The sequence below is a fragment of the Pinus tabuliformis genome, chromosome 5_2 (assembly GCF_031772625.1).
Source record: "Pinus tabuliformis cultivar Carrire ecotype Pingquan chromosome 5_2, CPIR1, whole genome shotgun sequence".
NCBI classification, from domain to species: Eukaryota; Viridiplantae; Streptophyta; class Pinopsida; order Pinales; family Pinaceae; genus Pinus; species Pinus tabuliformis.
In genome coordinates this window covers 49,500,192-49,515,128 of record NC_142306.1, presented here as the reverse complement: position 1 = coordinate 49,515,128, position 14,937 = coordinate 49,500,192, and positions in this window count along the sequence as shown.

Here is a 14,937-nt window from a genome sequence, read left to right as displayed (position 1 = left end):
ACAGTTCATTACATGTTATGTATGAGTAATACCCAAAATTCATCTAGACAACATTCAAAACTGGTCATCAACAAATTAGGGCACAATTTAGCATAAACTAGATTCAATTATCCCATACATTAAACATTCAAGAAACAATTCAACAATTAAGAGAACTTACAAGATAACATGCAAGCTTTCCATCCATTAGACCAAAAAATAACTACAAATAATTTCTAGAATCAGCTGCAATCGTCAAAATGCATTTAAGATATCTAACTTTTCCATAGGAGATCAAGTGTGAGTTTGTCTAAAGAATGTGAAATGCCATTGTGTGATGATGATATTCAACAATGACATGTTCTCTAATTTATATGAGGAATATGAATGTCTATTTTAGCCTACAAGCAACTTAAACTTTAAAATAATTGGAAAACTACAAGCAAGGTCACAAGTCAACCTTATAGCTTTTAATGAAATGAAATAATATTCAAATAAGAGGGCCAAAATTATGATGTCATGCTAGAAAGAGCCATCCTAGGGCTTGCATTGAGGAAAAATGGTGTTAAGGCATGTGTAAAGGCTATCTAAAACCACCATGTAGGGGTTGGCCCTAGATTTTTGACAAAATCATCATGTGGACCCCAAATTTGGGCTTGGGGAACAAAATGGGTCTCATGGGTCTTGTGGTTGTGTGAAAGCTTGATTCTACTCCAACATTGAGGGCACTGAAGATGGTGCTAGCTTTCCCATGTCTCAAGGTATGGGACAAACCTCATCTGTGTGCTAGATCAACTTGATGGCCTTGTAGTATTGCTAAGATTGTTGTGGGCATGTTGGTCTAGGTGCATCATACCATGAATAATAAAGTAAAAAATTAGGAATGTTGTGGGTGCTAAAGGTGCCCATGGCTAGAAATGATGCTCTACAACTACCCAGAATCCCATGGCTCTTAATTCTTGTGGGTGTCAATATGTCCCTCTAGAGGACCTTGACCCTAGTTAAGTTTCCTAGACCTATAGATGGAACCACTTGCCAATTACACACATTATCCAGTGTTGCAAATTTCATCATTTGGTACATTAATCATTACTGCATCTAAGTAAACCAAGCTTGACAGAAATGGAAAAATTAACACTTCATAAAAGGCCTCTCTTCTAAAATTTGGGCCTTGGTCACATAATGGTGTTACCTCCCTAGGTATAAGTGGTTAATAAATGATCCTATTAGGTGTTCTCAATCCCTAAGGGGAAGTGACATGTCCTTGGTCCACCCTTCAATCAATAGGTTCCATGTGAATAATGATGGAACAAAGGGTAAAATACTACATGGCCAAGTCACATGGTCAAAAGAACCAACTACGATGGAGTACCGCACTGTGGCACACCCCTTTACCATCCTAACCCAAGGAAGGTGGTTACTAGGTTGACCCAACTCTCAATGTGCAGTTATGAGAATGGGGTATAATTTTTTTTTCTTTCTTCTAGACGATTCCAATGATATAAAATTTCACCCTATTTAGACTTCAAGGTCAAAATTTATGATCCCTAAGGTATCGTTAATAAACTCAACAAATTCATCTTGTCATGTCACGTGGCATCCATGTGGTCCCCATGTGTTGCCCTCGTGGCATGCTATACACATCATGACTATGTTTTTCCCTAATACATGTTATACCTTTAGACATACACCATATGCCCTCACTTTTTATATATATATATATATATATATATCAGTTGTGGGACCCCTCTTTTCAATTATATGTACAGACCAACATTCATGGGGATTGTGTGATGTACTTTTTCATATGTATGTAAACTATACATAATACATGTCCAACGTCACTATTGTTACTCATGGGCCCTATCTATGATCTGACAATGGTGATGGGAAAAATTGATTCAACTGTTTCGATTAGATCAAGGACCCCCCCTCCTCCCTGCTGATGTCACCAAGGGGTTCTACATTCATAGTTTCATGACTAGTTCCAAAAGATTTATTTGATAGCTCGAATCTCACCTTCCAAATCTACACTATGTGGGGGCCCAAATTTGATTTGGTATGGAGATAAGGGGGATCTGCTATTGGATCCCCACCATATAATGGCAATTGCAATCCATTTTCGATTTTCATTAGCACCGATGCGCTCTGGTACTGAGCCACATTACCATATGACCTGCACCCCTCAACGTTATACACTATGAGGGTTAAGCCTCTTCCACTGAGGGCTCTTCCGCTCAACCTTTCATAATAGGGCTACAACAACTAATCCTCCCATGAAGCTTTGGTTCTTAGCCCTTGGCCCCTCTCTTGAAGTCACATAGTTCGACACATGACCAAGGGAAAAATTCTAAAAGGGTCTAGCCACCTACATGAGTGCAACCTTGTTTTCAAAGTGCATTCGAAATGGTTGTCGATCACACACATTTAAACCACAAGGGTAATATTGTCACAGTTTGTTGGCCAAGATATCCATGGAATCATCATATATCGAGGATTTGGGAGTGTGTTTTCCAGACTTATATTTGGTACAAAATTCAACGTCAAGCCTATAAAATACCTCGACATCTAGAAAATGTATTCAAATTATTTTACAAACACTCCCCCTATTTTATCTCTATAATATTGACCAAAAGTGCGTACATGCATCACCTTCCCAATATAATTCCTCGACCTTATTACCACAAATTATAAATTCTACAACCTTAGAACCATATCAACATTTACACTTGTGGGCTACATATCTTCTTGTAAGTTACCTACACATTATATTCATGCAACATACTTGATATAACCCTTATGAGGGTATTTATTTTCTTTTAATATGAACAAAGTTACATTTATTTGTACTTATTCAACTTGCTACTATATTTACAAGAGAGTTCTGTGTACTTTCACATTCTGAGCATTATAACGTTTATAGATATAAGCCTATAGTGACTATGGAGACTACTATAATACATGGCATTCTTCCAACAAGGTTAAGCTTCCATATTTGCACATATGATGAGCTAATCATACTCCTTATGGGATCATTGGAATTGTTTGGGTTTAATACAAGTGTTCAAGAATAGTTATCAAACCAATCACACATACACATATTTCTACATCTATAACCAAGGATTAGATATGTAGAGCATAGTCATTCACTTAATAACTATGATGTACTCTAATTGAACGTACTGTTAGTGTTAGTTCATTTTTATAATCACCATCCCTGTCTTCAAGCATCTTTTTATTTCATCACTTTCCCTAAATATGAGGATCTTCCTCTGCATGCTATTCAAGCACTAAAAAAGATATAGATTTTTCATATATTATTTTATGTCCATACATATGTAAATTAAAGACTTATCGATGTGTTCTATCATTTATGCAAGGATATCTATTGATGGGACCAACCCAAAGTTCCGCACAGTTCCGCACAACAAAGATTTTAAATAATACAATATTACATTAATCACTGATTAAATGATTAAATAATGATTTTCTTGTGGACTTAACAGTTGTGGTTAACGTTTAATCTTTGGATGATTCTGGACTTTTTTAAGGTGGCATTTATGACTGTCTTTAATATCACTGTGCTAGTGGTACTGTTTCCTGCTCTTCGGTCTATGCCAAAACCCTTCCTCCTATTGTTCATCCGTCATTTTTGTTCTGCGTTTCTACTATGCTGAGGGTTTGGTTTGGAAGTTTTTCTTTTATGCTGCAAATGTATGATATTAAGTTGCGACTCTGTGAATACCGGTCATGGACTACTCTGCCTGTGAGTGTGGCACCTGCGCTTATTTAGGTGACTTGTGGGCTCGGCTACTTGAGCATAGGGTGATGACTTTGCTCGTTTTCATAGAGAAATAGTCACAGTATGTCCTATTCAATTGCTTGGCTTGTTCTCGCTTCACTGTTATTGTTCTTTAATGGTTATCCGACTGATTAGAGTTGATTCATGTTATGCATGCTACAGGTCACGTCTACAATGGCCTCCTCCTGTTCACAATTTCACTCAGGTAACTTAACTCTCCATGATTTTTTTTTTCTCCTCGTCTTACGCTGGTTCTAACGATCTTGGCTCCTCCATCTCAGGTTGTCACTGTGGCTTGTGACTTCTGGTTTTGCTTTCTTCTTGCGCGGTCAAAACTCCAGGTAATTTCTTTCTGCAATGTACTAACAATTCTCTACCCTTCGTTTATTTCTTCCAGTTGACAATTGGCTAACAGTCTTGCCCCGTTTTGGTTGTGCAGGTCAGGGTTTGGTCCTCAGGCGTGCTTGGTATGAATGCCATGATCCTTGTTCTGGTAGGCTTTGCCATTGTCTTGAATTATTTTCTGGTGCTTAGTTTGTGTTGGTTTAATGGCATTGAGTCTCGGTATTTCTTTGTTAATATGCCTCTATCGTCGCTATGCGTCCTGGGTTGTTGGCACAAACCCTCAGTTGACTCTGTGAAATTTTGTAAAGTTACAATGATTTTGGAAGACTGCTTGAAGGTTGTTCGCAACTCTCTTCTAGGGTTCCACTGGTTAGTTTGGGTTGATAGCTGTTCGTTGTATACAATTATATATGTTGATGTATGTCTTTCTTGAACTGAAACCCTCGTCTAGGGTTCTAATGGCTAACTCAGCTTTTTAGCTATTCTTTGGCTATCTCCGGAATTCTGTCATATGTATGCGAATATCTATATATATATATATATATATATATATATATATATATATATATATATATATATATATATATATATATATATATATATATATATATTGTTCTGGAATGAAAAGAAATCACAATGAAAAGGTTTATGTCTGTTACCTCTATCCTGGGGTTTTATTACCAGTGTTCACATGCTCGACTTTGCTTGAACTGTTTGGAATTTCACTTGTCTATTTTGGTCATGGTCTCTCTTCGTGGACTACCAACCTTCGTTCTGGAAACTCACGTGCAATCCTTGTTGTCTACGTGCTATTCTTTTAGAAAAGAAAATAAATGAAATAGTCTGCATGCACCATGTCTGCTATTCTGGTTGTTCAATGATTAGGAAAAACAATAAAAAAATATTATAATGGCTATTACAGATGGATTCGAATGAATAAAAATTGTCTGCTCTGCTTTTTATTACTTATGCTCGTACGCTGAACCTTCAGAATGATTTACAATCTTCCATTTGTACTTTTTTCCATAGTTATCTGAACTATGCATAGTTACTTTTCAGTTTCTATTCTATTAGTTATACAACTATTTATGCATTCGGTTCTACTTGCATTACAAGATTTTACATTTGACATGTTTGTCTTTTTTTTCTAAAATGAACGAAATAGTTATAAAACTATTGTTTATTAAAGACAAACAAGATAGTGACCCTAACTGACTAGACTGTTCCCTAACTGATACTGAAATTAAAAAGAAACAAATTCCTACATTCTACTTTGACTATTTAAACATAAAGAAACCAATCACTGATAAAAATTTCCACCTTGGCAGAGACCAACACCCGGTTATGGTGTCCTTAGCTGGATGCTACTATATCAGGCTCCCGGGGTAAAAAGAAATCATGACTCCAGTCCATGAGCTTCTCTACTGAAGAACTCGCCTGCTCTATCTGCTTGGCATCAAGCCACGAACTGTCCTCGATAAGACGGTTTTTCCGCTTGACCAGATATTGTAGATAATCCTTCCACCGAGTTCATTTGGCCACCTGAGTGTCGAGGATTCTCTCGATCTCGGGAGGCTGAACGTAAGGCATTTGTCTCATCCAAGTTTCACTTCCATCTTGGGTGTCCTGTGTAGGCCGTGTGGTTCTGTCTTCTTCTTCTGGATCAGCAGTGTAGGGAAACAGGTCTGCCACATTAAAGATGGGTGAAATGCCTATTCTTGGTGGCAGCTGTATTTCGTAGGCATTCGCTAAAAATTTTCGGAGAATTTTGCAGGGACCTATCTTCTTGTACTTCAGCTTGTTGTATGCACCTCTAGGGAAACGTTCCTTGCGCAGATGCGCGAGGACTTCATCCCCTACATTAAACTGCACTTCTCTCTGTTTCAAATCTGCTTGTTGCTTGTATTTTTGACTGTTGTCCTGCAATTTAATCTTCACCTGCTCATGCAAATCTTTCATTGCGTTAGTGAAATCTTCCCCATCAGCACTTCACCTTTCCTACTATCCTAGATCTCGCAACTCATGCACTCCGCGAGGATGCATGCCATACAAGATCTAAAAAGGACTGCAACCCATGCTGCGATTGGGCGAGTCGTTATAAGAGAACTCTGCCTAGGCAAGTACTCGATCCCACATCCGCGAATTTTCACCAATCAAGCTTCGTAGTAGGTTCCCCAGACTCCTGTTTACCACCTCTATTTGCCAGTCGGTCTGCGGGTGATAAGCAGAGCTATAACTCAACTGCGTTTCCATCTTCTTCCACAGGGTGCGTCAAAAATGCCCTATAAACTTCACGTCCTTGTCAGAAATAATAGACTTAGGAAAACCATGTAGCCTAACAATCTTTGTAAAGAATAAGTGGGCCACGTGAGTGGCATCGCTGGTTTTTTTGCAAGGGATGAAATGTGCCATCTTCGAAAACCGGTCCACTACTACCATCACCGAATCATAACCCCGCTGTGTCCTTGGTAGACCCAAGACGAAGTCTAAGTTGACTGAGTCCCACGGTCTACTTGGAATGGGAAATGGTGTGTAAAGTTCTGGGTTTTCACTGTGTCCTTTTGCCAACTAAAACACATTACATCTGGTCACAAATCTCTGTACATCCCTTTGCATTTTTGGCCAAAAGTAAAAATGGCTGAGCCACTCTAATGTCTTGTCTATGCCGAAATGTTCAGCTAGACCTCCACTGTTGTTAGGTCCCTATAATACTAGTGATGACCCCATTACTATTGTAGGTGTATCCCTTATTAATATTGTTGTGCCCCTATTGTCCCCATATTGTTATTACTGTGTCCCATAGAATCCCTCTATTGTTATTTTTGTGCCTTTATATTATTATTGTTAGGTCAACTGGGTTATATTGTGAATCCTTAGACTCCTATATATAGAAAGGAGGTTTTGTCATTTGAATCATCAAGAATAATTCATTTGTGTAATGTAAAGGAGGTTGCCCCCTCGAAGAGGCTGAATTCTAAGGCGTTGATCTATCTTTTCTATCTTTTTGTGAGCTGGTTTCATAACATTTGGTATCAGAGCTTTGAATTCTAGGGTTTTGTTGCTCCAAATAGTTCATCGTGGCATTTTTGATATAACTTTTTTCTGCAATGTTTCAGAAGTGAAAAAAAAAAACATTTGAGATGAAATCACACTAAACCACGGGTCCAAATTTCAGAGCTTTTTGTGCTATATTTGTGGAGATATGATCTGAGGAAGTTGGTCCTTTTGCAGACTCCTGAATTACATTCCAAACAGGTGACCTGGGGAAAATCGTCATAAATTTCTCTCTGAGAATCATATTGAAATTTCGTAAGAAGATACAGAAAGAGGATGGACTGTAGTTTCTTGTATATATTTTTCAGAGCCAAAGGTCAAAACAGGGACACATGGCACATCGTACAAGTTCGCTCTACTGAACTAGTCTATAATTAGGTCACTGTGGGAGATTTGGCATAACTCTTCCTTGGAGAATCCAATTTGGATCAGATTGGTGGCATTGGAAAGAGGACACAGAGAGCTACTACATGTCACAATTTCAGAACTAGATGATCCAAAATTACAGAGATACATCAGAGGCAATATCGAGCTCCTACAAAGTGAAAAAAAGGTGTGTAGATTTTTTTAAATTTTTGCTTAAGCTTGGTTTGAAAAATTATTTTGAAGGAATTCAAAGGGAATAGTAGAGCATTATTATCAGTAACTGATGCCCCGAGGAAAGAAAATGCAAACACCTAGTAAGAAACTTGAAACCTCTAGCATGACTCATGAAGAAGAGGAAGAAATGCTACATGATATATCAAAGTTACAAGACCAAGTGCAACAAATGTCACTCTCACAAAAGCTAACAAAAGCTAAGATAAATGGCATGGAATCTAAGATAAAGGGTGTGGAAGCTAAGATGAATGGCGTGGAAGCTAAGATGGATGATTTGAAGACAGATTTGAAGATAGGCATGGAAGACTTAAGACATATTTGACAAATTTTCTACAAGAAATATTTACTAATGGTGAAACGGTAGTAAAGGAAACTCATGATGCGAACAAAAGAAATGTTAATCATGATTTCATAGACTCTAATGTTGGATCGAAGACCCACCATATTCCAAAAATCGATATAAGGAAGTTTTATGGCAAGGATCCCGCAACATGGATATTACAGATGGAGCAATTTTTCAATCTCAATAATGTGAAAAACACACAAAAGGTACGTATTGCAACTTTATATTTGGAACCAAATCAGTTTGTATGGTATCAATGGCTTTGCTCTCGTAAACAAACTATCACTTGGGCAATTTTTATGGAAGAATTGACAACACATTATGAGGATACAAAAAGCAACACTTTTTTTAGCCAATTGTTAAGTCTTAAACAAAAGGGTTCAATAATGGAGTACATTGAGGAGTTCCAAAAATTGAACATAAGGGTAAAAAATATTCCAGAGGAGTATAGGATTGATGTTTTCATAGGGACTTTAAAGGATAATATCCAACACGATGTTTGCCTTTGGGAACCTGATTCATTAGAGAAGGCATTCAGGTTAGCAAGAAAAATGGAAGGAAAAATTATGGCAACCAGGAAGCATACCACTCACAACTATAAAGATGGAAGTGTTGTTGCCCCTAGTCTTCCACAACCTATACGGTTGACACCACAAAAATTGGAAGAAAAAAGAGCAAAAGGGCTTTGTTACAGTTGTGATAGCAAATACACTAAAGGTCATAAGTGTGCTAAGAAGAAATTATTCTACATAGATTGTAAAGAGGAAGAAGAAAAGGAGCAAGAAAGGTCAAAATAAGACGATATACTCCAGGAACAAAGCCTAGATAAATAAGAAATGAATCCGACCATATCTTTTAATGCATTGGCTAGAATTACCACTCCTCAAACCATCAAGATAGAAGGACAAATCAAGAAGAAAAGGGTAATAGTGTTGATTGATTCAGGAAGTACCCACAATTTTATTCATTGTAAGGTAGCAAAAGAATTGAATTGCTTCCTATATTCAGCACCAGAGTGTCAAGTGATGGTTGCAAATGGAGGAACAATAAATTGCTCTGGAAAGTGCCATAAGATCAAGCTATCCATGGGAGAATATGTATTGACTAGCCCAATGCTTTCCATTCCAATGGGAGCTGTTGATGTTGTACTAGGAGTCCAATGGCTACAATCCTTGGGTACAATAGCTTTTAATTTTCAAGAACCTTTCATGAAATTTTCCGTAGAAGGGAAGGAAGTTGAATTAAGGGGTACTGCAGGGAAACTAGGAAAGATAATCAACTCTAACGGTATGGCAAAGCTTCTAAAAAAGGAACAAAGAGGTTTAATTGCACAATTATGTTCGTTAGATGTTTCCACATCGAAATCATCTATTTCACCAGATCTCCAAAAGTCTTGGACAATCATTCCAAGGTATTTGAGACTCCCAAAGGTCTCCCACCTATTCATGATCATGATCATGCTATTCATCTGATTCCAGGAAGTGTTCCTCCAAACATCAGGCCATACAAATATCCCTATGCCCAAAAAGTGAAATTGAACGTATGTTTGCAAAAATGCTAGAGGCTGGTATAATTCAACCTAGTCAATGTTCTTTCTCTGCTCCAGTAGTATTGGTGCACAAGAAGGATGGATCATGGCGCATGTGTCTGGATTATAGGGAGCTCAACAAGCTCACTATTAAAGATAATTTTCCCATTCCTGTCATTGATGAATTACTGGATGAATTGCATGGATCAATTTACTTCACCAAGTTGGATCTTCGTTCAAGATATCATTAAATCAGAATGAAGACTGAAGACATTCCAAAAACAACATTTAGAACTCATGAGGGTCATTATGAATTTTTGGTCATGCCTTTTGGCCTTACCAATGCACCTTCTACATTTCAAGGTTTGATGAATTCCATTTTCAAACCCTTCCTTAGAAAATTTGTTTTTGTATTTTTTGATGATATACTAATGTACAACAAGTCTTGGAAGGATCATTTTGAACATGTTGACAGGGTGCTACAACTATTGGAGGAGGAACAATTATATGCAAAAAAATCTAAATGTTTCTTTGGAGTACGAGAGGTAATATCTGGGTCATATTGTATCTCATGAAGGAGTTAAGGTAGACCCTAGAAAAATTAAAGCCATTAAGGAATGGAAAATCCCCACATCCATAAAGCATCTGCGAGGATTTCTCGGGTTGACAGGGTATTATCGCAAGTTTGTTAAGAATTATGGGAGAATAGCAGCACCTCTAACAACATTATTGAAGAAAGATGCATTTTCATGGACTTCAGAAGCAACAAAGGCCTTCGAACATCTTAAAGAGGCAATGTGCTAAGCACCGGTCTTAGCTACAACGGACTTCACAAAAACCTTTATTGTGGAATGTGATGCTTTAGGAAATGGAATTGGTGTTGTTTTAATGCAAGATGAAAGACCCATTTCTTTTTAAAGTCGTCCAATCAAGGGAAAGTTTTTACACAAAGCTATTTATGAGAAGGAAATGTTGGCAATACTACATGCACTTAAGAAATGGTGACCCTACCTAATGGGAAGACACTTCAAGGTAAAAATGGATCATGATAGCCTTAAATACTTTTAGAACAAAGATTATCCTATGAAGAGCAGCAAAAGTGGGTCATAAAGATGTTGGGTTATGACTTTGAAATCATCTACAAAAAAGGAAGCAAAATGTGGTGGCAGATGCACTCTCAAGAAAGGATGAGGATGTGAAAGCATTTTTGTGCACCATTTCTATTATCTAACCAGATTGGATAAACAAAGCAAGGGAGGAATGGAAGAATGATGAAGAAGTGTGGGCACTTATTCGAAAGTTACAACAAGATTCCAGTACATCTGATACATTTAGCTGGAAAAACGATTCATTATGGTACAAAGATTGCTTATACCTCAGTAAGAATTCCCAACTCAAACAAAATATTCTTATGGAATTGCACACTTCTCCCTTAGGAGGGCACTCAGGATTTTTAAAAACTTACCACAGGGTTAAGAAGGAATTTTTTTGGGATGGCCTTAAATCGGATATTCAAAAGTTTGTGGCAGAATGTTTGGTTTGCCAACAAAATAAAGTTGAAACAATTAAGACCCTGGGTCTATTACAACCTTTATCCATTCCAAGCCAAAGTTGGGAGGAGGTTTCAATGGATTTTATCATAGGTTTACCCAAGTCTGAGGGAAAGAGTGTCATAATGGTGGTAGTTGATAGACTTACCAAGAATGCACACATTTGTGCATTATCACATCCATTTAGATCCAGTATAGTTTCTACTGCATTTATGGAAACAATTCAAAAGCAACATGGAAACCCAAATATTATTGTAAGTGACAGAGATCCCATTTTCACTGGAAATTTTTGGATAGAATTATTTTTTCGTCTCAGTACTCAATTAGCTCATAGCTCATCTTATCATCCTCAATCTGATGGGAAAAGTGAGATAGTAAACAAATGTTTGGAAGGATATCTTCATTGCTTTTTATCTGATAAATAGACACAATGGGTCAAATGGTTGCCTCTGGCTAAATGGTGGTATAACACTTCCTTCCATACAACAACAAAAATGACCCCATTTATGGCACTTTATGGATATCAAACACCATCCATCACATCATATTTAAGAGAAAATTTTAAGGTTCAAGCAGTGGAACATCACATCGAGCATCAACAACAAGTCCTCCAACTCTTAAAGGGTAACCTTGTGTTGGCGCAAAATAGAATGAAACGACAGGAAAATCAACATTGCAGCAAAAGAAGTTTTGATGTAGGTGATTGGGTATTCCTACGGCTACAACCATATAAACAAATGTCCCTCAAGCAAGCTAAGAAGGATAATAAATTATCACCAAATTATTATGGTCCGTACAAGGTGTTGCAAAAGATTGGTACTATGCCATACAAATTGGAGCTTCCTGCAGCTTCTCGAGTGCACCCAGTTTTCCATGTTACATGTTCAAAGAAGGTTATAGGTGACAAGCTCCCAGTTCAAACAATATTGCCAAAACTTGACGAGGAAGGAAAAAATATATTGGAATCAGAAGCAGTCACAGAAACATGAACTCGATGGCTATGAAATCGATCAATTTCGGAGTATCTCATCAAGTGGAAGAACTTATTTGCTGAAGATACCACATGGGAGGATGAGAATTTTATACAGAAGCATCCAGAACTACTCAAGCGTTGAGGACAACACTTTTTTGAAGGAGAGGGGCATGTTAGGTCCCTATAAGACTAGTGATTACCCCATTACTATTGTAGGTGTATCCCTTATTAATATTGTTGCGCCCCTATTGTTCCCATATTGTTATTACTGTGCCCCATAGAATCCCTCTATTGTTATTTTTGTGCCTTTATATTATTATTGTTAGGTAGGCTGGGTTATATTGTGAATCCTTAGACTCCTATATACAGAAAGGAGGTTTTGTCATTTGAATCATCAAGAATAATTCATTTGTGTAATGTAAAGGAGGTTGCCCCCTCAAAGAGGCTGAATTGTAAGGCATTGATCTATCTTTTCTATCTTTTTGTGAGCTGGTTTCATAACAACTGTGCTTCTCTCAAATGATATTCTCTCTCATCGAGCAGTCAGGAATGCATCACTGTCCTCCCCTAAACAACAACTTCTTCTGCAAATTATAGTACAACCATGGACTATTGTCCCTCACCAAAGGATTGTGACATGCTTCGTAAGACTCGTTAAAATCTATGTCAGTCTGATAGAAATCTTTCAAGTGCTCAAAGCCCAGCACTTGTATAGTACTCTCCTGCAAGAGTAAGTCCCTCCTACTCAACGCATCTACCACCTTGTTGGCCTGCCTGCTAATGTGTTTCAACGCAAAGGTGAAGCTCTACAAATATTGAACCCATTTAGCATGTTTGTGATTCAGCTTGTGTTGTTGCATCACATACTGCAGTGCAGAATTATCCGAGAATAAAACAAATTCATTCCCTAGCAAATAGTGTCTCCAATGCTTCAGCGCTTGGACAACAGCATAGAATTCCTTGGCATAGGATGAATACTTCTGCCTGCTTTCATTCAACTTCTTGCTGAAAAATGCAACAGGTTTATCCTCCTGGCTAAGTACAGCTCCAATAGCTGTATCGCTTGCATCACAACGAACCTGAAAAAGCTTTTTAAAATCTCGCAGTCTCAGGATCGGTCTTTCTGTGATCTTCTTCTTTAGTAGCTGAAAACTCCTCTCTGCTATCTCAGTCCAACGAAAAGGCTGACTTGCCTTTTTGATAGTGTCCAACATAGGTGCGCAGATTTCACTGAAATTTCTTATAAATTTTCGGTAAAAACTCGCCAGCCCATGAAAACTACGTACCTCAAATAAGCTTTTCGGGGATGGCCAATTGACTATCGCTGCAATCTTCTCTGGATCCATCTTCAGCTCGTTTTCTGCTATTACGAAGCCCAAATAAACTAATTCTTTTTGCAGAAAAGTACACTTTTTCAGATTTATCAGCAGCTTATTTTGCTGCAATTTTTCCAGCACTTTTCGAACATGTCGAAAGTGTTCCTCCCTCGTCTTGCTGAAAATTAATATGTCGTCCAGGTACACTATTACGAACTTCCCAATGTATTCTTTCAGCATTTCATTCATTAACCGCATAAAGGTACTGGGTGCATTGCTCAGTCCGAATGGCATTACCAGCCACTCATACAGTCCCTCGTTAGTCTTGAAGGTTGTCTTCCACTCATCCCCCTCTTGAATTCGAATCTGATGATACCCACTCTTTAAATCAATCTTAGAAAAATATGCTGCCCCACTCAGGCAATCCATCATGTCGTCCATCCGTGGTAGTGGAAATCTGTATCGGATGGTGATCTTGTTGATGGCCCTCGAGTCTGTGCACATCCACCATTCTCCTCCTTTCTTGGGAGCGAGAACTGTTGGAACTGCGCAAGGGCTCAAACTCTCCCTTATCAGCCCTTTATCTAGCAATTCCTGCACCTGTTTTCTAATCTCCTCATTGTCTTTGGGGCTCATCCGATATGCTGCCTTATTCGGCAAACTTGCTCTGGGTATAAAGTCAATATGATGACTTATGCTTCTTTTAGGGGGCAGTTTATCTGGCAAGTCATCCACCACTATATCACTAAACTCTTGCAACATCTGCTGGATTTCTGTGGGAAAATCTGACACCTCTGTGTGTAGCAGCACCGTCTTTGCTCTTCTAACAACAACATAGCTCACTTCGTTATCTTCAACTTGTTTCAAAAACTACTTTCTGCCCATTAACAACACTCTCGTCTCACTTGTTCCCACTGTCTCTTCCTCCTTGATGGGCACAAGCGTGTGCTTGATCCCATCTTTGACAAACTTGTAACAGTTTGTCTTCCCGTCATGAACCACCTTCCTGTCATACTGCCATGGCCTGCCTAGTAGTATGTGACATACATCCATCGGCATTATGTCATAAATGACTTTATCCTTATATCTGCCGATATGAAACTCCACTTCGCATTGCTCATCTACCAGCAACTAATGGCCTTTTTGCAGCCATGATACCTTGTAAGGAGTGGGGTGTTTCAAACACTTCAACCCCAACTTTTCCACCATCTCCATGGCAACCAAATTATTTGTACTCCCACTATCAATAATCAGCTTACAACACTTACCGTGTGACTTACAAACTGTCTGAAACAAAGCTTTCCACTGAGTTTGTTCAGCTATTTCCTTGGCTGGTTTCAGCAACACCTTGTTCAAAACTAGGGCTTCCCCTATTTCTGGCACATTTTTTGCTTCTTGGGGAAGTGCCTCTGCTTCTTTTGGATGTGCGACATACGCACCCCTCTGT